The sequence below is a fragment of the Schistocerca gregaria genome, chromosome 9 (assembly GCF_023897955.1).
Source record: "Schistocerca gregaria isolate iqSchGreg1 chromosome 9, iqSchGreg1.2, whole genome shotgun sequence".
Taxonomy (NCBI): Eukaryota; Metazoa; Arthropoda; class Insecta; order Orthoptera; family Acrididae; genus Schistocerca; species Schistocerca gregaria.
Genome location: NC_064928.1, coordinates 36,235,518 through 36,262,090, shown reverse-complemented (window position 1 = coordinate 36,262,090; position 26,573 = coordinate 36,235,518).

Below are 26,573 nucleotides of genomic sequence, written 5' to 3'. Positions count from 1 at the left end.
GTTTTGTTACTGGTGCCAGACTGCCAGAACGGATTTGTCACCAGTTGTGAACCGTAAGAAAGTCATTGTTACTATTGCAAGGCGTTCCTCGAGTTATCTGAGTCAATACTCCAGGTATTGAGTCATTGGCCTATTACGAGTGTCATAGCTACTCGTCGCAGTTGCTCACCCAGATTCATATATTTTGTTACTGTTGCCAGTCTGCCAGAACCGATATGTCACTAGTTGTGTATCTTAAGTGAGTCACCGTTATGCCTGCCAGGGATTACTAGCCTTTACTGATGCAGTCCTCCAGGTGTCACCGCACTTGCTACCTTGAGTGCGTCATAGCTCCTCGTCCTAATTTCGCAGCCAGTTTCACGTTTCTTGTTACGTGGCGTCTGCCAGAAGCAATACGACACTAGTTGTGTGTCATATGAGAGTCATAGTCACTCCTTTCAGAGTGTACTCCACCTGGTGACGAATCGTCGGTTACCTCAGAAGGGTAATAGATATTCCTGTCGGTTGACCACCCAAATTAAAATACATTGTAACTGTGGCCAGTCTGCCAGCATCGATATGTCGCAGGTTGTGTAATTTACGAAAGTCATCGTTCTATAACCAAGGGTTACTCGAAATTCCTGATTCAATACTCCTGGTGACGATCATTGGCTACCTTAAGAGAGTCATAGTTACCCATCCCAGTTGCTCACGCTGTGTCTCATTTTTGTTACTGGTGCCAGACTGCCAGAACGGATTTGTCACCAGTTGTGAACCGTAAGAAAGTCATTGTTACTATTGCAAGGCGTTCCTCGAGTTATCTGAGTCAATACTCCAGGTATTGAGTCATTGGCCTATTACGAGAGTCATAGTTACTCGTCACAGTTGCTCACCCAGATTCATATATTTTGTTACTGTGGCCAGTCTGCCAGAACCGATATGACACTAGTTGTGTATCTTAAGTGAGACATCGTAATGCCTGCCATTGATTACTCGCCTCTACTGATGCAGTCCTCCAGGTGACGCTGCACTAGCTACCTTGAGTGCGTCATAGCTCCTCGTCCTAATTTCGCAGCCAGTTTCAAGTTTCTTGTTACTGTGGCCAGTCTGCCAGCACCGATATGTCACAGGTTGTGTAATCTACGAAAGTCATCGTTACTATAGCCAAGGGTTACTCGAGTTTCCTGACTCAATATTCCTGGTGACGATCATTGGCTACCTTAAGAGAGTCATAGTTACCCATCCCAGTTGCTCACGCAGTGTCTCAGTTTTGTTACTGGTGCCAGACTGCCAGAACGGATTTGTCACCAGTTGTGAACCGTAAGAAAGTCATTGTTACTATTGCAAGGCGTTCCTCGAGTTATCTGAGTCAATACTCCAGGTATTGAGTCATTGGCCTATTACGAGAGTCATAGTTACTCGTCACAGTTGCTCACCCAGATTCTTATATTTTGTTACTGTGGCCAGTCTGCCAGAACCGATATGTCACTAGTTGTGTATCTTAAGTGAGTCACCGTTATGCCTGCCAGGGATTACTAGCCTTTACTGATGCAGTCCTCCATGTGTCGCTGCATTTGCTACCTTGAGTGCGTCATAGCTCCTCGTCCTAATTTCGCAGCCAGTTTCACGTTTCTTGTTACGTGGCGTCTGCCAGAAGCGATACGACACTAGTTGTGTGTCATATGAGAGTCATAGTCACTCCTTTCAGAGTGTACTCCACCTGGTGACGAATGGTCGGTTACCTCAGAAGGGTAATAGATATTCCTGTCGGTTGACCACCCAAATTAAAATACATTGTAACTGTGGCCAGTCTGCCAGCATCGATATGTCACAGGTTGTGTAATCTACGAAAGTCATCGTTCTATAACCAAGGGTTACTCGAAATTCCTGATTCAATATTCCTGGTGACGATCATTGGCTACCTTAAGAGAGTCATAGTTACCCATCCCAGTTGCTCACGCTGTGTCTCATTTTTGTTACTGGTGCCAGACTGCCAGAACGGATTTGTCACCAGTTGTGAACCGTAAGAAAGTCATTGTTACTATTGCAAGGCGTTCCTCGAGTTATCTGAGTCAATACTCCAGGTATTGAGTCATTGGCCTATTACGAGAGTCATAGTTACTCGTCACAGTTGCTCACCCAGATTCATATATTTTGTTACTGTGGCCAGTCTGCCAGAACCGATATGACACTAGTTGTGTATCTTAAGTGAGTAATCGTAATGCCAGCCAGGGATTACTAGCCTTTACTGATGCAGTCCTCCAGGTGACGCTGCACTAGCTACCTTGAGTGCGTCATAGCTCCTCGTCCTAATTTCGCAGCCAGTTTCACGTTTCTTGTTACTGTGGCCAGTCTGCCAGCACCGATATGTCACAGGTTGTGTAATCTACGAAAGTCATCGTTACTATAGCCAAGGGTTACTCGAGTTTCCTGACTCAATATTCCTGGTGACGATCATTGGCTACCTTAAGAGAGTCATAGTTACCCATCCCAGTTGCTCACTCAGTGTCTCATTTTTGTTACTGGTGCCAGACTGCCAGAACGGATTTGTCACCAGTTGTGAACCGTAAGAAAGTCATTGTTACTACTGCAAGGCGTTCCTCGAGTTATCTGAGTCAATACTCCAGGTATTGAGTCATTGGCCTATTACGAGTGTCATAGCTACTCGTCGCAGTTGCTCACCCAGATTCATATATTTTGTTACTGTTCCCAGTCTGCCAGAACCGATATGTCACTAGTTGTGTATCTTAAGTGAGTCACCGTTATGCCTGCCAGGGATTACTAGCCTTTACTGATGCAGTCCTCCAGGTGTCACCGCACTTGCTACCTTGAGTGCGTCATAGCTCCTCGTCCTAATTTCGCAGCCAGTTTCACGTTTCTTGTTACGTGGCGTCTGCCAGAAGCGATACGACACTAGTTGTGTGTCATATGAGAGTCATAGTCACTCCTTTCAGAGTGTACTCCACCTGGTGACGAATCGTCGGTTACCTCAGAAGGGTAATAGATATTCCTGTCGGTTGACCACCCAAATTAAAATACATTGTAACTGTGGCCAGTCTGCCAGCATCGATATGTCGCAGGTTGTGTAATTTACGAAAGTCATCGTTCTATGACCAAGGGTTACTCGAAATTCCTGATTCAATATTCCTGGTGACGATCATTGGCTACCTTAAGAGAGTCATAGTTACCCATCCCAGTTGCTCACGCTGTGTCTCATTTTTGTTACTGGTGCCAGACTGCCAGAACGGATTTGTCACCAGTTGTGAACCGTAAGAAAGTCATTGTTACTATTGCTAGGCGTTCCTCGAGTTATCTGAGTCAATACTCCAGGTATTGAGTCATTGGCCTATTACGAGAGTCATAGTTACTCGTCACAGTTGCTCACCCAGATTCATATATTTTGTTACTGTGGCCAGTCTGCCAGAACCGATATGACACTAGTTGTGTATCTTAAGTGAGTCATCGTAATGCCTGCCATTGATTACTAGCCTTTACTGATGCAGTCCTCCAGGTGACGCTGCACTAGCTACCTTGAGTGCGTCATAGCTCCTCGTCCTAATTTCGCAGCCAGTTTCAAGTTTCTTGTTACTGTGGCCAGTCTGCCAGCACCGATATGTCACAGGTTGTGTAATCTACGAAAGTCATCGTTACTATAGCCAAGGGTTACTCGAGTTTCCTGACTCAATATTCCTGGTGACGATCATTGGCTACCTTAAGAGAGTCATAGTTACCCATCCCAGTTGCTCACGCAGTGTCTCAGTTTTGTTACTGGTGCCAGACTGCCAGAACGGATTTGTCACCAGTTGTGAACCGTAAGAAAGTCATTGTTACTATTGCAAGGCGTTCTTCGAGTTATCTGAGTCAATACTCCAGGTATTGAGTCATTGGCCTATTACGAGAGTCATAGTTACTCGTCACAGTTGCTCACCCAGATTCATATATTTTGTTACTGTGGCCAGTCTGCCAGAACCGATATGTCACTAGTTGTGTATCTTAAGTGAGTCATCGTAATGCCTGCCATTGATTACTAGCCTTTACTGATGCAGTCCTCCAGGTGACGCTGCACTAGCTACCTTGAGTGCGTCATAGCTCCTCGTCCTAATTTCGCAGCCAGTTTCAAGTTTCTTGTTACTGTGGCCAGTCTGCCAGCACCGATATGTCACAGGTTGTGTAATCTACGAAAGTCATCGTTACTATAGCCAAGGGTTACTCGAGTTTCCTGACTCAATATTCCTGGTGACGATCATTGGCTACCTTAAGAGAGTCATAGTTACCCATCCCAGTTGCTCACGCAGTGTCTCAGTTTTGTTACTGGTGCCAGACTGCCAGAACGGATTTGTCACCAGTTGTGAACCGTAAGAAAGTCATTGTTACTATTGCAAGGCGTTCCTCGAGTTATCTGAGTCAATACTCCAGGTATTGAGTCATTGGCCTATTACGAGAGTCATAGTTACTCGTCACAGTTGCTCACCCAGATTCATATATTTTGTTACTGTGGCCAGTCTGCCAGAACCGATATGTCACTAGTTGTGTATCTTAAGTGAGTCACCGTTATGCCTGCCAGGGATTACTAGCCTTTACTGATGCAGTCCTCCAGGTGTCACCGCACTTGCTACCTTGAGTGCGTCATAGCTCCTCGTCCTAATTTCGCAGCCAGTTTCACGTTTCTTGTTACGTGGCGTCTGCCAGAAGCGATACGACACTAGTTGTGTGTCATATGAGAGTCATAGTCACTCCTTTCAGAGTGTACTCCACCTGGTGACGAATCGTCGGTTACCTCAGAAGGGTAATAGATATTCCTGTCGGTTGACCACGCAAATTAAAATACATTGTAACTGTGGCCAGTCTGCCAGCATCGATATGTCGCAGGTTGTGTAATCTACGAAAGTCATCGTTCTATAACCAAGGGTTACTCGAAATTCCTGATTCAATATTCCTGGTGACGATCATTGGCTACCTTAAGAGAGTCATAGTTACCCATCCCAGTTGCTCACGCTGTGTCTCATTTTTGTTACTGGTGCCAGACTGCCAGAACGGATTTGTCACCAGTTGTGAACCGTAAGAAAGTCATTGTTACTATTGCAAGGCGTTCCTCGAGTTATCTGAGTCAATACTCCAGGTATTGAGTCATTGGCCTATTACGAGAGTCATAGTTACTCGTCACAGTTGCTCACCCAGATTCATATATTTTGTTACTGTGGCCAGTCTGCCAGAACCGATATGACACTAGTTGTGTATCTTAAGTGAGTCATCGTAATGCCTGCCATTGATTACTAGCCTTTACTGATGCAGTCCTCCAGGTGACGCTGCACTAGCTACCTTGAGTGCGTCATAGCTCCTCGTCCTAATTTCGCAGCCAGTTTCAAGTCTCTTATTACTGTGGCCAGTCTGCCAGCACCGATATGTCACAGGTTGTGTAATCTACGAAAGTCATCGTTACTATAGCCAAGGGTTACTCGAGTTTCCTGACTCAATATTCCTGGTGACGATCATTGGCTACCTTAAGAGAGTCATAGTTACCCATCCCTGTTGCTCACGCAGTGTCTCAGTTTTGTTACTGGTGCCAGACTGCCAGAACGGATTTGTCACCAGTTGTGAACCGTAAGAAAGTCATTGTTACTATTGCAAGGCGTTCCTCGAGTTATCTGAGTCAATACTCCAGGTATTGAGTCATTGGCCTATTACGAGAGTCATAGTTACTCGTCACAGTTGCTCACCCAGATTCATATATTTTGTTACTGTGGCCAGTCTGCCAGAACCGATATGTCACTAGTTGTGTATCTTAAGTGAGTCACCGTTATGCCTGCCAGGGATTACTAGCCTTTACTGATGCAGTCCTCCAGGTGTCACCGCACTTGCTACCTTGAGTGCGTCATAGCTCCTCGTCCTAATTTCGCAGCCAGTTTCACGTTTCTTGTTACGTGGCGTCTGCCAGAAGCGATACGACACTAGTTGTGTGTCATATGAGAGTCATAGTCACTCCTTTCAGAGTGTACTCCACCTGGTGACGAATGGTCGGTTACCTCAGAAGGGTAGTAGATATTCCTGTCGGTTGACCACCCAAATTAAAATACATTGTAACTGTGGCCAGTCTGCCAGCATCGATATGTCGCAGGTTGTGTAATCTACGAAAGTCATCGTTCTATAACCAAGGGTTACTCGAAATTCCTGATTCAATATTCCTGGTGACGATCATTGGCTACCTTAAGAGAGTCATAGTTACCCATCCCAGTTGCTCACGCTGTGTCTCATTTTTGTTACTGGTGCCAGACTGCCAGAACGGATTTGTCACCAGTTGTGAACCGTAAGAAAGTCATTGTTACTATTGCAAGGCGTTCCTCGAGTTATCTGAGTCAATACTCCAGGTATTGAGTCATTGGCCTATTACGAGAGTCATAGTTACTCGTCACAGTTGCTCACCCAGATTCATATATTTTGTTACTGTGGCCAGTCTGCCAGAACCGATATGACACTAGTTGTGTATCTTAAGTGAGTAATCGTAATGCCAGCCAGGGATTACTAGCCTTTACTGATGCAGTCCTCCAGGTGACGCTGCACTAGCTACCTTGAGTGCGTCATAGCTCCTCGTCCTAATTTCGCAGCCAGTTTCACGTTTCTTGTTACTGTGGCCAGTCTGCCAGCACCGATATGTCACAGGTTGTGTAATCTACGAAAGTCATCGTTACTATAGCCAAGGGTTACTCGAGTTTCCTGACTCAATATTCCTGGTGACGATCATTGGCTACCTTAAGAGAGTCATAGTTACCCATCCCAGTTGCTCACTCAGTGTCTCATTTTTGTTACTGGTGCCAGACTGCCAGAACGGATTTGTCACCAGTTGTGAACCGTAAGAAAGTCATTGTTACTATTGCAAGGCGTTCCTCGAGTTATCTGAGTCAATACTCCAGGTATTGAGTCATTGGCCTATTACGAGTGTCATAGCTACTCGTCGCAGTTGCTCACCCAGATTCATATATTTTGTTACTGTGGCCAGTCTGCCAGAACCGATATGTCACTAGTTGTGTATCTTAAGTGAGTCACCGTTATGCCTGCCAGGGATTACTAGCCTTTACTGATGCAGTCCTCCAGGTGTCACCGCACTTGCTACCTTGAGTGCGTCATAGCTCCTCGTCCTAATTTCGCAGCCAGTTTCACGTTTCTTGTTACGTGGCGTCTGCCAGAAGCGATACGACACTAGTTGTGTGTCATATGAGAGTCATAGTCACTCCTTTCAGAGTGTACTCCACCTGGTGACGAATCGTCGGTTACCTCAGAAGGGTAATAGATATTCCTGTCGGTTGACCACCCAAATTAAAATACATTGTAACTGTGGCCAGTCTGCCAGCATCGATATGTCGCAGGTTGTGTAATTTACGAAAGTCATCGTTCTATAACCAAGGGTTACTCGAAATTCCTGATTCAATATTCCTGGTGACGATCATTGGCTACCTTAAGAGAGTCATAGTTACCCATCCCAGTTGCTCACGCTGTGTCTCATTTTTGTTACTGGTGCCAGACTGCCAGAACGGATTTGTCACCAGTTGTGAACCGTAAGAAAGTCATTGTTACTATTGCTAGGCGTTCCTCGAGTTATCTGAGTCAATACTCCAGGTATTGAGTCATTGGCCTATTACGAGAGTCATAGTTACTCGTCACAGTTGCTCACCCAGATTCATATATTTTGTTACTGTGGCCAGTCTGCCAGAACCGATATGACACTAGTTGTGTATCTTAAGTGAGTCATCGTAATGCCTGCCATTGATTACTAGCCTTTACTGATGCAGTCCTCCAGGTGACGCTGCACTAGCTACCTTGAGTGCGTCATAGCTCCTCGTCCTAATTTCGCAGCCAGTTTCAAGTTTCTTGTTACTGTGGCCAGTCTGCCAGCACCGATATGTCACAGGTTGTGTAATCTACGAAAGTCATCGTTACTATAGCCAAGGGTTACTCGAGTTTCCTGACTCAATATTCCTGGTGACGATCATTGGCTACCTTAAGAGAGTCATAGTTACCCATCCCAGTTGCTCACGCAGTGTCTCAGTTTTGTTACTGGTGCCAGACTGCCAGAACGGATTTGTCACCAGTTGTGAACCGTAAGAAAGTCATTGTTACTATTGCAAGGCGTTCTTCGAGTTATCTGAGTCAATACTCCAGGTATTGAGTCATTGGCCTATTACGAGAGTCATAGTTACTCGTCACAGTTGCTCACCCAGATTCATATATTTTGTTACTGTGGCCAGTCTGCCAGAACCGATATGTCACTAGTTGTGTATCTTAAGTGAGTCATCGTAATGCCTGCCATTGATTACTAGCCTTTACTGATGCAGTCCTCCAGGTGACGCTGCACTAGCTACCTTGAGTGCGTCATAGCTCCTCGTCCTAATTTCGCAGCCAGTTTCAAGTTTCTTGTTACTGTGGCCAGGCTGCCAGCACCGATATGTCACAGGTTGTGTAATCTACGAAAGTCATCGTTACTATAGCCAAGGGTTACTCGAGTTTCCTGACTCAATATTCCTGGTGACGATCATTGGCTACCTTAAGAGAGTCATAGTTACCCATCCCAGTTGCTCACGCAGTGTCTCAGTTTTGTTACTGGTGCCAGACTGCCAGAACGGATTTGTCACCAGTTGTGAACCGTAAGAAAGTCATTGTTACTATTGCAAGGCGTTCCTCGAGTTATCTGAGTCAATACTCCAGGTATTGAGTCATTGGCCTATTACGAGAGTCATAGTTACTCGTCACAGTTGCTCACCCAGATTCATGTATTATGTTACTGTGGCCAGTCTGCCAGAACCGATATGTCACTAGTTGTGTATCTTAAGTGAGTCACCGTTATGCCTGCCAGGGATTACTAGCCTTTACTGATGCAGTCCTCCAGGTGTCACCGCACTTGCTACCTTGAGTGCGTCATAGCTCCTCGTCCTAATTTCGCAGCCAGTTTCACGTTTCTTGTTACGTGGCGTCTGCCAGAAGCGATACGACACTAGTTGTGTGTCATATGAGAGTCATAGTCACTCCTTTCAGAGTGTACTCCACCTGGTGACGAATCGTCGGTTACCTCAGAAGGGTAATAGATATTCCTGTCGGTTGACCACCCAAATTAAAATACATTGTAACTGTGGCCAGTCTGCCAGCATCGATATGTCGCAGGTTGTGTAATCTACGAAAGTCATCCTTCTATAACCAAGGGTTACTCGAAATTCCTGATTCAATATTCCTGGTGACGATCATTGGCTACCTTAAGAGAGTCATAGTTACCCATCCCAGTTGCTCACGCTGTGTCTCATTTTTGTTACTGGTGCCAGACTGCCAGAACGGATTTGTCACCAGTTGTGAACCGTAAGAAAGTCATTGTTACTATTGCAAGGCGTTCCTCGAGTTATCTGAGTCAATACTCCAGGTATTGAGTCATTGGCCTATTACGAGAGTCATAGTTACTCGTCACAGTTGCTCACCCAGATTCATATATTTTGTTACTGTGGCCAGTCTGCCAGAACCGATATGACACTAGTTGTGTATCTTAAGTGAGTCATCGTAATGCCTGCCATTGATTACTAGCCTTTACTGATGCAGTCCTCCAGGTGACGCTGCACTAGCTACCTTGAGTGCGTCATAGCTCCTCGTCCTAATTTCGCAGCCAGTTTCAAGTTTCTTATTACTGTGGCCAGTCTGCCAGCACCGATATGTCACAGGTTGTGTAATCTACGAAAGTCATCGTTACTATAGCCAAGGGTTACTCGAGTTTCCTGACTCAATATTCCTGGTGACGATCATTGGCTACCTTAAGAGAGTCATAGTTACCCATCCCTGTTGCTCACGCAGTGTCTCAGTTTTGTTACTGGTGCCAGACTGCCAGAACGGATTTGTCACCAGTTGTGAACCGTAAGAAAGTCATTGTTACTATTGCAAGGCGTTCCTCGAGTTATCTGAGTCAATACTCCAGGTATTGAGTCATTGGCCTATTACGAGAGTCATAGTTACTCGTCACAGTTGCTCACCCAGATTCATATATTTTGTTACTGTGGCCAGTCTGCCAGAACCGATATGTCACTAGTTGTGTATCTTAAGTGAGTCACCGTTATGCCTGCCAGGGATTACTAGCCTTTACTGATGCAGTCCTCCAGGTGTCACCGCACTTGCTACCTTGAGTGCGTCATAGCTCCTCGTCCTAATTTCGCAGCCAGTTTCACGTTTCTTGTTACGTGGCGTCTGCCAGAAGCGATACGACACTAGTTGTGTGTCATATGAGAGTCATAGTCACTCCTTTCAGAGTGTACTCCACCTGGTGACGAATGGTCGGTTACCTCAGAAGGGTAGTAGATATTCCTGTCGGTTGACCACCCAAATTAAAATACATTGTAACTGTGGCCAGTCTGCCAGCATCGATATGTCGCAGGTTGTGTAATCTACGAAAGTCATCGTTCTATAACCAAGGGTTACTCGAAATTCCTGATTCAATATTCCTGGTGACGATCATTGGCTACCTTAAGAGAGTCATAGTTACCCATCCCAGTTGCTCACGCTGTGTCTCATTTTTGTTACTGGTGCCAGACTGCCAGAACGGATTTGTCACCAGTTGTGAACCGTAAGAAAGTCATTGTTACTATTGCAAGGCGTTCCTCGAGTTATCTGAGTCAATACTCCAGGTATTGAGTCATTGGCCTATTACGAGAGTCATAGTTACTCGTCACAGTTGCTCACCCAGATTCATATATTTTGTTACTGTGGCCAGTCTGCCAGAACCGATATGACACTAGTTGTGTATCTTAAGTGAGTCATCGTAATGCCTGCCATTGATTACTAGCCTTTACTGATGCAGTCCTCCAGGTGACGCTGCACTAGCTACCTTGGGTGCGTCATAGCTCCTCGTCCTAATTTCGCAGCCAGTTTCAAGTTTCTTATTACTGTGGCCAGTCTGCCAGCACCGATATGTCACAGGTTGTGTAATCTACGAAAGTCATCGTTACTATAGCCAAGGGTTACTCGAGTTTCCTGACTCAATATTCCTGGTGACGATCATTGGCTACCTTAAGAGAGTCATAGTTACCCATCCCTGTTGCTCACGCAGTGTCTCAGTTTTGTTACTGGTGCCAGACTGCCAGAACGGATTTGTCACCAGTTGTGAACCGTAAGAAAGTCATTGTTACTATTGCAAGGCGTTCCTCGAGTTATCTGAGTCAATACTCCAGGTATTGAGTCATTGGCCTATTACGAGAGTCATAGTTACTCGTCACAGTTGCTCACCCAGATTCATATATTTTGTTACTGTGGCCAGTCTGCCAGAACCGATATGTCACTAGTTGTGTATCTTAAGTCAGTCATCGTAATGCCTGCCATTGATTACTAGCCTTTACTGATGCAGTCCTCCAGGTGACGCTGCACTAGCTACCTTGTGTGCGTCATAGCTCCTCGTCCTAATTTCGCAGCCAGTTTCAAGTTTCTTGTTACTGTGGCCAGTCTGCCAGCACCGATATGTCACAGGTTGTGTAATCTACGAAAGTCATCGTTACTATAGCCAAGGGTTACTCGAGTTTCCTGACTCAATATTCCTGGTGACGATCATTGGCTACCTTAAGAGAGTCATAGTTACCCATCCCAGTTGCTCACGCAGTGTCTCAGTTTTGTTACTGGTGCCAGACTGCCAGAACGGATTTGTCACCAGTTGTGAACCGTAAGAAAGTCATTGTTACTATTGCAAGGCGTTCCTCGAGTTATCTGAGTCAATACTCCAGGTATTGAGTCATTGGCCTATTACGAGAGTCATAGTTACTCGTCACAGTTGCTCACCCAGATTCATATATTTTGTTACTGTGGCCAGTCTGCCAGAACCGATATGTCACTAGTTGTGTATCTTAAGTGAGTCACCGTTATGCCTGCCAGGGATTACTAGCCTTTACTGATGCAGTCCTCCAGGTGTCGCTGCATTTGCTACCTTGAGTGCGTCATAGCTCCTCGTCCTAATTTCGCAGCCAGTTTCACGTTTCTTGTTACGTGGCGTCTGCCAGAAGCGATACGACACTAGTTGTGTGTCATATGAGAGTCATAGTCACTCCTTTCAGAGTGTACTCCACCTGGTGACGAATGGTCGGTTACCTCAGAAGGGTAATAGATATTCCTGTCGGTTGACCACCCAAATTAAAATACATTGTAACTGTGGCCAGTCTGCCAGCATCGATATGTCACAGGTTGTGTAATCTACGAAAGTCATCGTTCTATAACCAAGGGTTACTCGAAATTCCTGATTCAATATTGCTGGTGACGATCATTGGCTACCTTAAGAGAGTCATAGTTACCCATCCCAGTTGCTCACGCTGTGTCTCATTTTTGTTACTGGTGCCAGACTGCCAGAACGGATTTGTCACCAGTTGTGAACCGTAAGAAAGTCATTGTTACTATTGCAAGGCGTTCCTCGAGTTATCTGAGTCAATACTCCAGGTATTGAGTCATTGGCCTATTACGAGAGTCATAGTTACTCGTCACAGTTGCTCACCCAGATTCATATATTTTGTTACTGTGGCCAGTCTGCCAGAACCGATATGACACTAGTTGTGTATCTTAAGTGAGTAATCGTAATGCCAGCCAGGGATTACTAGCCTTTACTGATGCAGTCCTCCAGGTGACGCTGCACTAGCTACCTTGAGTGCGTCATAGCTCCTCGTCCTAATTTCGCAGCCAGTTTCACGTTTCTTGTTACTGTGGCCAGTCTGCCAGCACCGATATGTCACAGGTTGTGTAATCTACGAAAGTCATCGTTACTATAGCCAAGGGTTACTCGAGTTTCCTGACTCAATATTCCTGGTGACGATCATTGGCTACCTTAAGAGAGTCATAATTACCCATCCCAGTTGCTCACTCAGTGTCTCATTTTTGTTACTGGTGCCAGACTGCCAGAACGGATTTGTCACCAGTTGTGAACCGTAAGAAAGTCATTGTTACTATTGCAAGGCGTTCCTCGAGTTATCTGAGTCAATACTCCAGGTATTGAGTCATTGGCCTATTACGAGTGTCATAGCTACTCGTCGCAGTTGCTCACCCAGATTCATATATTTTGTTACTGTGGCCAGTCTGCCAGAACCGATATGTCACTAGTTGTGTATCTTAAGTGAGTCACCGTTATGCCTGCCAGGGATTACTAGCCTTTACTGATGCAGTCCTCCAGGTGTCACCGCACTTGCTACCTTGAGTGCGTCATAGCTCCTCGTCCTAATTTCGCAGCCAGTTTCACGTTTCTTGTTACGTGGCGTCTGCCAGAAGCGATACGACACTAGTTGTGTGTCATATGAGAGTCATAGTCACTCCTTTCAGAGTGTACTCCACCTGGTGACGAATCGTCGGTTACCTCAGAAGGGTAATAGATATTCCTGTCGGTTGACCACCCAAATTAAAATACATTGTAACTGTGGCCAGTCTGCCAGCATCGATATGTCGCAGGTTGTGTAATTTACGAAAGTCATCGTTACTATAGCCAAGGGTTACTCGAGTTTCCTGACTCAATATTCCTGGTGACGATCATTGGCTACCTTAAGAGAGTCATAGTTACCCATCCCAGTTGCTCACGCAGTGTCTCAGTTTTGTTACTGGTGCCAGACTGCCAGAACGGATTTGTCACCAGTTGTGAACCGTAAGAAAGTCATTGTTACTATTGCAAGGCGTTCTTCGAGTTATCTGAGTCAATACTCCAGGTATTGAGTCATTGGCCTATTACGAGAGTCATAGTTACTCGTCACAGTTGCTCACCCAGGTTCATATATCTTGTTACTGTGGCCAGTCTGCCAGAACCGATATGTCACTAGTTGTGTATCTTAAGTGAGTCATCGTAATGCCTGCCATTGATTACTAGCCTTTACTGATGCAGTCCTCCAGGTGACGCTGCACTAGCTACCTTGTGTGCGTCATAGCTCCTCGTCCTAATTTCGCAGCCAGTTTCAAGTTTCTTGTTACTGTGGCCAGTCTGCCAGCACCGATATGTCACAGGTTGTGTAATCTACGAAAGTCATCGTTACTATAGCCAAGGGTTACTCGAGTTTCCTGACTCAATATTCCTGGTGACGATCATTGGCTACCTTAAGAGAGTCATAGTTACCCATCCCAGTTGCTCACGCAGTGTCTCAGTTTTGTTACTGGTGCCAGACTGCCAGAACGGATTTGTCACCAGTTGTGAACCGTAAGAAAGTCATTGTTACTATTGCAAGGCGTTCCTCGAGTTATCTGAGTCAATACTCCAGGTATTGAGTCATTGGCCTATTACGAGAGTCATAGTTACTCGTCACAGTTGCTCACCCAGATTCATATATTTTGTTACTGTGGCCAGTCTGCCAGAACCGATATGTCACTAGTTGTGTATCTTAAGTGAGTCACCGTTATGCCTGCCAGGGATTACTAGCCTTTACTGATGCAGTCCTCCAGGTGTCGCTGCATTTGCTACCTTGAGTGCGTCATAGCTCCTCGTCCTAATTTCGCAGCCAGTTTCACGTTTCTTGTTACGTGGCGTCTGCCAGAAGCGATACGACACTAGTTGTGTGTCATATGAGAGTCATAGTCACTCCTTTCAGAGTGTACTCCACCTGGTGACGAATGGTCGGTTACCTCAGAAGGGTAATAGATATTCCTGTCGGTTGACCACCCAAATTAAAATACATTGTAACTGTGGCCAGTCTGCCAGCATCGATATGTCACAGGTTGTGTAATCTACGAAAGTCATCGTTCTATAACCAAGGGTTACTCGAAATTCCTGATTCAATATTCCTGGTGACGATCATTGGCTACCTTAAGAGAGTCATAGTTACCCATCCCAGTTGCTCACGCTGTGTCTCATTTTTGTTACTGGTGCCAGACTGCCAGAACGGATTTGTCACCAGTTGTGAACCGTAAGAAAGTCATTGTTACTATTGCAAGGCGTTCCTCGAGTTATCTGAGTCAATACTCCAGGTATTGAGTCATTGGCCTATTACGAGAGTCATAGTTACTCGTCACAGTTGCTCACCCAGATTCATATATTTTGTTACTGTGGCCAGTCTGCCAGAACCGATATGACACTAGTTGTGTATCTTAAGTGAGTAATCGTAATGCCAGCCAGGGATTACTAGCCTTTACTGATGCAGTCCTCCAGGTGACGCTGCACTAGCTACCTTGAGTGCGTCATAGCTCCTCGTCCTAATTTCGCAGCCAGTTTCAAGTTTCTTGTTACTATGGCCAGTCTGCCAGCACCGATATGTCACAGGTTGTGTAATCTACGAAAGTCATCGTTACTATAGCCAAGGGTTACTCGAGTTTCCTGACTCAATATTCCTGGTGACGATCATTGGCTACCTTAAGAGAGTCATAGTTACCCATCCCAGTTGCTCACTCAGTGTCTCATTTTTGTTACTGGTGCCAGACTGCCAGAACGGATTTGTCACCAGTTGTGAACCGTAAGAAAGTCATTGTTACTATTGCAAGGCGTTCCTCGAGTTATCTGAGTCAATACTCCAGGTATTGAGTCATTGGCCTATTACGAGTGTCATAGCTACTCGTCGCAGTTGCTCACCCAGATTCATATATTTTGTTACTGTGGCCAGTCTGCCAGAACCGATATGTCACTAGTTGTGTATCTTAAGTGAGTCACCGTTATGCCTGCCAGGGATTACTAGCCTTTACTGATGCAGTCCTCCAGGTGTCACCGCACTTGCTACCTTGAGTGCGTCATAGCTCCTCGTCCTAATTTCGCAGCCAGTTTCACGTTTCTTGTTACGTGTCGTCTGCCAGAAGCGATACGACACTAGTTGTGTGTCATATGAGAGTCATAGTCACTCCTTTCAGAGTGTACTCCACCTGGTGACGAATCGTCGGTTACCTCAGAAGGGTAACAGATATTCCTGTCGGTTGACCACCCAAATTAAAATACATTGTAACTGTGGCCAGTCTGCCAGCATCGATATGTCGCAGGTTGTGTAATTTACGAAAGTCATCGTTACTATAGCCAAGGGTTACTCGAGTTTCCTGACTCAATATTCCTGGTGACGATCATTGGCTACCTTAAGAGAGTCATAGTTACCCATCCCAGTTGCTCACGCAGTGTCTCAGTTTTGTTACTGGTGCCAGACTGCCAGAACGGATTTGTCACCAGTTGTGAACCGTAAGAAAGTCATTGTTACTATTGCAAGGCGTTCTTCGAGTTATCTGAGTCAATACTCCAGGTATTGAGTCATTGGCCTATTACGAGAGTCATGGTTACTCGTCACAGTAGCTCACCCAGATTCATATATTTTGTTACTGTGGCCAGTCTGCCAGAACCGATATGTCACTAGTTGTGTATCTTAAGTGAGTCATCGTAATGCCTGCCATTGATTACTAGCCTTTACTGATGCAGTCCTCCAGGTGACGCTGCACTAGCTACCTTGAGTGCGTCATAGCTCCTCGTCCTAATTTCGCAGCCAGTTTCAAGTTTCTTGTTACTGTGGCCAGTCTGCCAGCACCGATATGTCACAGGTTGTGTAATCTACGAAAGTCATCGTTACTATAGCCAAGGGTTACTCGAGTTTCCTGACTCAATATTCCTGGTGACGATCATTGGCTACCTTAAGAGAGTCATAGTTACCCATCCCAGTTGCTCACGCAGTGTCTCAGTTTTGTTACTGGTGCCAGACTGCCAGAACGGATTTGTCACCAGTTGTGAACCGTAAGAAAGTCATTGTTACTATTGCAAGGCGTTCCTCGAGTTATCTGAGTCAATACTCCAGGTATTGAGTCATTGGCCTATTACGAGAGTCATAGTTACTCGTCACAGTTGCTCACCCAGATTCATATATTTTGTTACTGTGGCCAGTCTGCCAGAACCGATATGTCACTAGTTGTGTATCTTAAGTGAGTCACCGTTATGCCTGCCAGGGATTACTAGCCTTTACTGATGCAGTCCTCCAGGTGTCACCGCACTTGCTACCTTGAGTGCGTCATAGCTCCTCGTCCTAATTTCGCAGCCAGTTTCACGTTTCTTGTTACGTGGCGTCTGCCAGAAGCGATACGACACTAGTTGTGTGTCATATGAGAGTCATAGTCACTCCTTTCAGAGTGTACTCCACCTGGTGACGAATCGTCGGTTACCTCAGAAGGGTAATAGATATTCCTGTCGGTTGACCACCCAAATTAAAATACATTGTAACTGTGGCCAGTCTGCCAGCATCGATATGTCACAGGTTGTGTAATCTACGAAAGTCATCGTTCTATAACCAAGGGTTACTCGAAATTCCTGATTCAATATTCCTGGTGACGATCATTGGCTACCTTAAGAGAGTCATAGTTACCCATCCCAGTTGCTCACGCTGTGTCTCATTTTTGTTACTGGTGCCAGACTGCCAGAACGGATTTGTCACCAGTTGTGAACCGTAAGAAAGTCATTGTTACTATTGCAAGGCGTTCCTCGAGTTATCTGAGTCAATACTCCAGGTATTGAGTCATTGGCCTATTACGAGAGTCATAGTTACTCGTCACAGTTGCTCACCCAGATTCATATATTTTGTTACTGTGGCCAGTCTGCCAGAACCGATATGACACTAGTTGTGTATCTTAAGTGAGTAATCGTAATGCCAGCCAGGGATTACTAGCCTTTACTGATGCAGTCCTCCAGGTGACGCTGCACTAGCTACCTTGAGTGCGTCATAGCTCCTCGTCCTAATTTCGCAGCCAGTTTCAAGTTTCTTATTACTGTGGCCAGTCTGCCAGCACCGATATGTCACAGGTTGTGTAATCTACGAAAGTCATCGTTACTATAGCCAAGGGTTACTCGAGTTTCCTGACTCAATATTCCTGGTGACGATCATTGGCTACCTTAAGAGAGTCATAGTTACCCATCCCTGTTGCTCACGCAGTGTCTCAGTTTTGTTACTGGTGCCAGACTGCCAGAACGGATTTGTCACCAGTTGTGAACCGTAAGAAAGTCATTGTTACTATTGCAAGGCGTTCCTCGAGTTATCTGAGTCAATACTCCAGGTATTGAGTCATTGGCCTATTACGAGAGTCATAGTTACTCGTCACAGTTGCTCACCCAGATTCATATATTTTGTTACTGTGGCCAGTCTGCCAGAACCGATATGTCACTAGTTGTGTATCTTAAGTGAGTCACCGTTATGCCTGCCAGGGATTACTAGCCTTTACTGATGCAGTCCTCCAGGTGTCACCGCACTTGCTACCTTGAGTGCGTCATAGCTCCTCGTCCTAATTTCGCAGCCAGTTTCACGTTTCTTGTTACGTGGCGTCTGCCAGAAGCGATACGACACTAGTTGTGTGTCATATGAGAGTCATAGTCACTCCTTTCAGAGTGTACTCCACCTGGTGACGAATCGTCGGTTACCTCAGAAGGGTAATAGATATTCCTGTCGGTTGACCACCCAAATTAAAATACATTGTAACTGTGGCCAGTCTGCCAGCATCGATATGTCGCAGGTTGTGTAATCTACGAAAGTCATCGTTCTATAACCAAGGGTTACTCGAAATTCCTGATTCAATATTCCTGGTGACGATCATTGGCTACCTTAAGAGAGTCATAGTTACCCATCCCAGTTGCTCACGCTGTGTCTCATTTTTGTTACTGGTGCCAGACTGCCAGAACGGATTTGTCACCAGTTGTGAACCGTAAGAAAGTCATTGTTACTATTGCAAGGCGTTCCTCGAGTTATCTGAGTCAATACTCCAGGTATTGAGTCATTGGCCTATTACGAGAGTCATAGTTACTCGTCACAGTTGCTCACCCAGATTCATATATTTTGTTACTGTGGCCAGTCTGCCAGAACCGATATGACACTAGTTGTGTATCTTAAGTGAGTCATCGTAATGCCTGCCATTGATTACTAGCCTTTACTGATGCAGTCCTCCAGGTGACGCTGCACTAGCTACCTTGGGTGCGTCATAGCTCCTCGTCCTAATTTCGCAGCCAGTTTCAAGTTTCTTATTACTGTGGCCAGTCTGCCAGCACCGATATGTCACAGGTTGTGTAATCTACGAAAGTCATCGTTACTATAGCCAAGGGTTACTCGAGTTTCCTGACTCAATATTCCTGGTGACGATCATTGGCTACCTTAAGAGAGTCATAGTTACCCATCCCTGTTGCTCACGCAGTGTCTCAGTTTTGTTACTGGTGCCAGACTGCCAGAACGGATTTGTCACCAGTTGTGAACCGTAAGAAAGTCATTGTTACTATTGCAAGGCGTTCCTCGAGTTATCTGAGTCAATACTCCAGGTATTGAGTCATTGGCCTATTACGAGAGTCATAGTTACTCGTCACAGTTGCTCACCCAGATTCATATATTTTGTTACTGTGGCTAGTCTGCCAGAACCGATATGTCACTAGTTGTGTATCTTAAGTGAGTCATCATAATGCCTGCCATTGATTACTAGCCTTTACTGATGCAGTCCTCCAGGTGACGCTGCACTAGCTACCTTGTGTGCGTCATAGCTCCTCGTCCTAATTTCGCAGCTAGTTTCAAGTTTCTTGTTACTGTGGCCAGTCTGCCAGCACCGATATGTCACAGGTTGTGTAATCTACGAAAGTCATCGTTACTATAGCCAAGGGTTACTCGAGTTTCCTGACTCAATATTCCTGGTGACGATCATTGGCTACCTTAAGAGAGTCATAGTTACCCATCCCAGTTGCTCACGCAGTGTCTCAGTTTTGTTACTGGTGCCAGACTGCCAGAACGGATTTGTCACCAGTTGTGAACCGTAAGAAAGTCATTGTTACTATTGCAAGGCGTTCCTCGAGTTATCTGAGTCAATACTCCAGGTATTGAGTCATTGGCCTATTACGAGAGTCATAGTTACTCGTCACAGTTGCTCACCCAGATTCATATATTTTGTTACTGTGGCCAGTCTGCCAGAACCGATATGTCACTAGTTGTGTATCTTAAGTGAGTCATCGTAATGCCTGCCATTGATTACTAGCCTTTACTGATGCAGTCCTCCAGGTGACGCTGCACTAGCTACCTTGAGTGCGTCATAGCTCCTCGTCCTAATTTCGCAGCCAGTTTCAAGTTTCTTGTTACTGTGGCCAGTCTGCCAGCACCGATATGTCACAGGTTGTGTAATCTACGAAAGTCATCGTTACTATAGCCAAGGGTTACTCGAGTTTCCTGACTCAATATTCCTGGTGACGATCATTGGCTACCTTAAGAGAGTCATAGTTACCCATCCCAGTTGCTCACGCAGTGTCTCAGTTTTGTTACTGGTGCCAGACTGCCAGAACGGATTTGTCACCAGTTGTGAACCGTAAGAAAGTCATTGTTACTATTGCAAGGCGTTCCTCGAGTTATCTGAGTCAATACTCCAGGTATTGAGTCATTGGCCTATTACGAGAGTCATAGTTACTCGTCACAGTTGCTCACCCAGATTCATATATTTTGTTACTGTGGCCAGTCTGCCAGAACCGATATGTCACTAGTTGTGTATCTTAAGTGAGTCACCGTTATGCCTGCCAGGGATTACTAGCCTTTACTGATGCAGTCCTCCAGGTGTCACCGCACTTGCTACCTTGAGTGCGTCATAGCTCCTCGTCCTAATTTCGCAGCCAGTTTCACGTTTCTTGTTACGTGGCGTCTGCCAGAAGCGATACGACACTAGTTGTGTGTCATATGAGAGTCATAGTCACTCCTTTCAGAGTGTACTCCACCTGGTGACGAATCGTCGGTTACCTCAGAAGGGTAATAGATATTCCTGTCGGTTGACCACCCAAATTAAAATACATTGTAATTGTGGCCAGTCTGCCAGCATCGATATGTCGCAGGTTGTGTAATTTACGAAAGTCATCGTTCTATAACCAAGGGTTACTCGAAATTCCTGATTCAATATTCCTGGTGACGATCATTGGCTACCTTAAGAGAGTCATAGTTACCCATCCCAGTTGCTCACGCTGTGTCTCATTTTTGTTACTGGTGCCAGACTGCCAGAACGGATTTGTCACCAGTTGTGAACCGTAAGAAAGTCATTGTTACTATTGCAAGGCATCCTCGAGTTATCTGAGTCAATACTCCAGGTATTGAGTCATTGGCCTATTACGAGAGTCATAGTTACTCGTCACAGTTGCTCACCCAGATTCATATATTTTGTTACTGTGGCCAGTCTGCCAGAACCGATATGACACTAGTTGTGTATCTTAAGTGAGTCATCGTAATGCCTGCCATTGATTACTAGCCTTTACTGATGCAGTCCTCCAGGTGACGCTGCACTAGCTACCTTGAGTGCGTCATAGCTCCTCGTCCTAATTTCGCAGCCAGTTTCAAGTTTCTTGTTACTGTGGCCAGTCTGCCAGCACCGATATGTCACAGGTTGTGTAATCTACGAAAGTCATCGTTACTATAGCCAAGGGTTACTCGAGTTTCCTGACTCAATATTCCTGGTGACGATCATTGGCTACCTTAAGAGAGTCATAGTTACCCATCCCAGTTGCTCACGCAGTGTCTCAGTTTTGTTACTGGTGCCAGACTGCCAGAACGGATTTGTCACCAGTTGTGAACCGTAAGAAAGTCATTGTTACTATTGCAAGGCGTTCCTCGAGTTATCTGAGTCAATACTCCAGGTATTGAGTCATTGGCCTATTACGAGAGTCATAGTTACTCGTCACAGTTGCTCACCCAGATTCATATATTTTGTTACTGTGGCCAGTCTGCCAGAACCGATATGTCACTAGTTGTGTATCTTAAGTGAGTCACCGTTATGCCTGCCAGGGATTACTAGCCTTTACTGATGCAGTCCTCCAGGTGATGCTGCACCAGCTACCTTGAGTGCGTCATAGCTCCTCGTCCTAATTTCGCAGCCAGTTTCACGTTTCTTGTTACTGTGGCGTCTGCCAGAAGCGATACGACACTAGTTGTGTGTCATATGAGAGTCATAGTCACTCCTTTCAGAGTGTACTCCACCTGGTGACGAATGGTCGGTTACCTCAGAAGGGTAATAGATATTCCTGTCGGTTGACCACCCAAATTAAAATACATTGTAACTGTGGCCAGTCTGCCAGCATCGATATGTCACAGGTTGTGTAATCTACGAAAGTCATCGTTCTATAACCAAGGGTTACTCGAAATTCCTGATTCAATATTCCTGGTGACGATCATTGGCTACCTTAAGAGAGTCATAGTTACCCATCCCAGTTGCTCACGCTGTGTCTCATTTTTGTTACTGGTGCCAGACTGCCAGAACGGATTTGTCACCAGTTGTGAACCGTAAGAAAGTCATTGTTACTATTGCAAGGCGTTCCTCGAGTTATCTGAGTCAATACTCCAGGTATTGAGTCATTGGCCTATTACGAGAGTCATAGTTACTCGTCACAGTTGCTCACCCAGATTCATATATTTTGTTACTGTGGCCAGTCTGCCAGAACCGATATGACACTAGTTGTGTATCTTAAGTGAGTAATCGTAATGCCAGCCAGGGATTACTAGCCTTTACTGATGCAGTCCTCCAGGTGACGCTGCACTAGCTACCTTGAGTGCGTCATAGCTCCTCGTCCTAATTTCGCAGCCAGTTTCAAGTTTCTTGTTACTATGGCCAGTCTGCCAGCACCGATATGTCACAGGTTGTGTAATCTACGAAAGTCATCGTTACTATAGCCAAGGGTTACTCGAGTTTCCTGACTCAATATTCCTGGTGACGATCATTGGCTACCTTAAGAGAGTCATAGTTACCCATCCCAGTTGCTCACTCAGTGTCTCATTTTTGTTACTGGTGCCAGACTGCCAGAACGGATTTGTCACCAGTTGTGAACCGTAAGAAAGTCATTGTTACTATTGCAAGGCGTTCCTCGAGTTATCTGAGTCAATACTCCAGGTATTGAGTCATTGGCCTATTACGAGTGTCATAGCTACTCGTCGCAGTTGCTCACCCAGATTCATATATTTTGTTACTGTGGCCAGTCTGCCAGAACCGATATGTCACTAGTTGTGTATCTTAAGTGAGTCACCGTTATGCCTGCCAGGGATTACTAGCCTTTACTGATGCAGTCCTCCAGGTGATGCTGCACCAGCTACCTTGAGTGCGTCATAGCTCCTCGTCCTAATTTCGCAGCCAGTTTCACGTTTCTTGTTACTGTGGCGTCTGCCAGAAGCGATACGACACTAGTTGTGTGTCATATGAGAGTCATAGTCACTCCTTTCAGAGTGTACTCCACCTGGTGACGAATGGTCGGTTACCTCAGAAGGGTAATAGATATTCCTGTCGGTTGACCACCCAAATTAAAATACATTGTAACTGTGGCCAGTCTGCCAGCATCGATATGTCACAGGTTGTGTAATCTACGAAAGTCATCGTTCTATAACCAAGGGTTACTCGAAATTCCTGATTCAATATTCCTGGTGACGATCATTGGCTACCTTAAGAGAGTCATAGTTACCCATCCCAGTTGCTCACGCTGTGTCTCATTTTTGTTACTGGTGCCAGACTGCCAGAACGGATTTGTCACCAGTTGTGAACCGTAAGAAAGTCATTGTTACTATTGCAAGGCGTTCCTCGAGTTATCTGAGTCAATACTCCAGGTATTGAGTCATTGGCCTATTACGAGAGTCATAGTTACTCGTCACAGTTGCTCACCCAGATTCATATATTTTGTTACTGTGGCCAGTCTGCCAGAACCGATATGACACTAGTTGTGTATCTTAAGTGAGTAATCGTAATGCCAGCCAGGGATTACTAGCCTTTACTGATGCAGTCCTCCAGGTGACGCTGCACTAGCTACCTTGAGTGCGTCATAGCTCCTCGTCCTAATTTCGCAGCCAGTTTCAAGTTTCTTGTTACTATGGCCAGTCTGCCAGCACCGATATGTCACAGGTTGTGTAATCTACGAAAGTCATCGTTACTATAGCCAAGGGTTACTCGAGTTTCCTGACTCAATATTCCTGGTGACGATCATTGGCTACCTTAAGAGAGTCATAGTTACCCATCCCAGTTGCTCACTCAGTGTCTCATTTTTGTTACTGGTGCCAGACTGCCAGAACGGATTTGTCACCAGTTGTGAACCGTAAGAAAGTCATTGTTACTATTGCAAGGCGTTCCTCGAGTTATCTGAGTCAATACTCCAGGTATTGAGTCATTGGCCTATTACGAGTGTCATAGCTACTCGTCGCAGTTGCTCACCCAGATTCATATATTTTGTTACTGTGGCCAGTCTGCCAGAACCGATATGTCACTAGTTGTGTATCTTAAGTGAGTCACCGTTATGCCTGCCAGGGATTACTAGCCTTTACTGATGCAGTCCTCCAGGTGTCACCGCACTTGCTACCTTGAGTGCGTCATAGCTCCTCGTCCTAATTTCGCAGCCAGTTTCACGTTTCTTGTTACGTGGCGTCTGCCAGAAGCGATACGACACTAGTTGTGTGTCATATGAGAGTCATAGTCACTCCTTTCAGAGTGTACTCCACCTGGTGACGAATCGTCGGTTACCTCAGAAGGGTAATAGATATTCCTGTCGGTTGACCACCCAAATTAAAATACATTGTAACTGTGGCCAGTCTGCCAGCATCGATATGTCGCAGGTTGTGTAATTTACGAAAGTCATCGTTACTATAGCCAAGGGTTACTCGAGTTTCCTGACTCAATATTCCTGGTGACGATCATTGGCTACCTTAAGAGAGTCATAGTTACCCATCCCAGTTGCTCACGCAGTGTCTCAGTTTTGTTACTGGTGCCAGACTGCCAGAACGGATTTGTCACCAGTTGTGAACCGTAAGAAAGTCATTGTTACTATTGCAAGGCGTTCTTCGAGTTATCTGAGTCAATACTCCAGGTATTGAGTCATTGGCCTATTACGAGAGTCATAGTTACTCGTCACAGTTGCTCACCCAGATTCATATATTTTGTTACTGTGGCCAGTCTGCCAGAACCGATATGTCACTAGTTGTGTATCTTAAGTGAGTCATCGTAATGCCTGCCATTGATTACTAGCCTTTACTGATGCAGTCCTCCAGGTGACGCTGCACTAGCTACCTTGAGTGCGTCATAGCTCCTCGTCCTAATTTCGCAGCTTGTTTCAAGTTTCTTGTTACTGTGGCCAGTCTGCCAGCACCGATATGTCACAGGTTGTGTAATCTACGAAAGTCATCGTTACTATAGCCAAGGGTTACTCGAGTTTCCTGACTCAATATTCCTGGTGACGATCATTGGCTACCTTAAGAGAGTCATAGTTACCCATCCCAGTTGCTCACGCAGTGTCTCAGTTTTGTTACTGGTGCCAGACAGCCAGAACGGATTTGTCACCAGTTGTGAACCGTAAGAAAGTCATTGTTACTATTGCAAGGCGTTCCTCGAGTTATCTGAGTCAATACTCCAGGTATTGAGTCATTGGCCTATTACGAGAGTCATAGTTACTCGTCACAGTTGCTCACCCAGATTCATATATTTTGTTACTGTGGCCAGTCTGCCAGAACCGATATGTCACTAGTTGTGTATCTTAAGTGAGTCACCGTTATGCCTGCCAGGGATTACTAGCCTTTACTGATGCAGTCCTCCAGGTGTCACCGCACTTGCTACCTTGAGTGCGTCATAGCTCCTCGTCCTAATTTCGCAGCCAGTTTCACGTTTCTTGTTACGTGGCGTCTGCCAGAAGCGATACGACACTAGTTGTGTGTCATATGAGAGTCATAGTCACTCCTTTCAGAGTGTACTCCACCTGGTGACGAATGGTCGGTTACCTCAGAAGGGTAATAGATATTCCTGTCGGTTGACCACCCAAATTAAAATACATTGTAACTGTGGCCAGTCTGCCAGCATCGATATGTCACAGGTTGTGTAATCTACGAAAGTCATCGTTCTATAACCAAGGGTTACTCGAGTTTCCTGACTCAATATTCCTGGTGACGATCATTGGCTACCTTAAGAGAGTCATAGTTACCCATCCCAGTTGCTCACGCAGTGTCTCAGTTTTGTTACTGGTGCCAGACTGCCAGAACGGATTTGTCACCAGTTGTGAACCGTAAGAAAGTCATTGTTACTATTGCAAGGCGTTCTTCGAGTTATCTGAGTCAATACTCCAGGTATTGAGTCATTGGCCTATTACGAGAGTCATAGTTACTCGTCACAGTTGCTCACCCAGATTCATATATTTTGTTACTGTGGCCAGTCTGCCAGAACCGATATGTCACTAGTTGTGTATCTTAAGTGAGTCATCGTAATGCCTGCCATTGATTACTAGCCTTTACTGATGCAGTCCTCCAGGTGACGCTGCACTAGCTACCTTGAGTGCGTCATAGCTCCTCGTCCTAGTTTCGCAGCCAGTTTCAAGTTTCTTGTTACTGTGGCCAGTCTGCCAGCACCGATATGTCACAGGTTGTGTAATCTACGAAAGTCATCGTTACTATAGCCAAGGGTTACTCGAGTTTCCTGACTCAATATTCCTGGTGACGATCATTGGCTACCTTAAGAGAGTCATAGTTACCCATCCCAGTTGCTCACGCAGTGTCTCAGTTTTGTTACTGGTGCCAGACTGCCAGAACGGATTTGTCACCAGTTGTGAACCGTAAGAAAGTCATTGTTACTATTGCAAGGCGTTCCTCGAGTTATCTGAGTCAATACTCCAGGTATTGAGTCATTGGCCTATTACGAGAGTCATAGTTACTCGTCACAGTTGCTCACCCAGATTCATA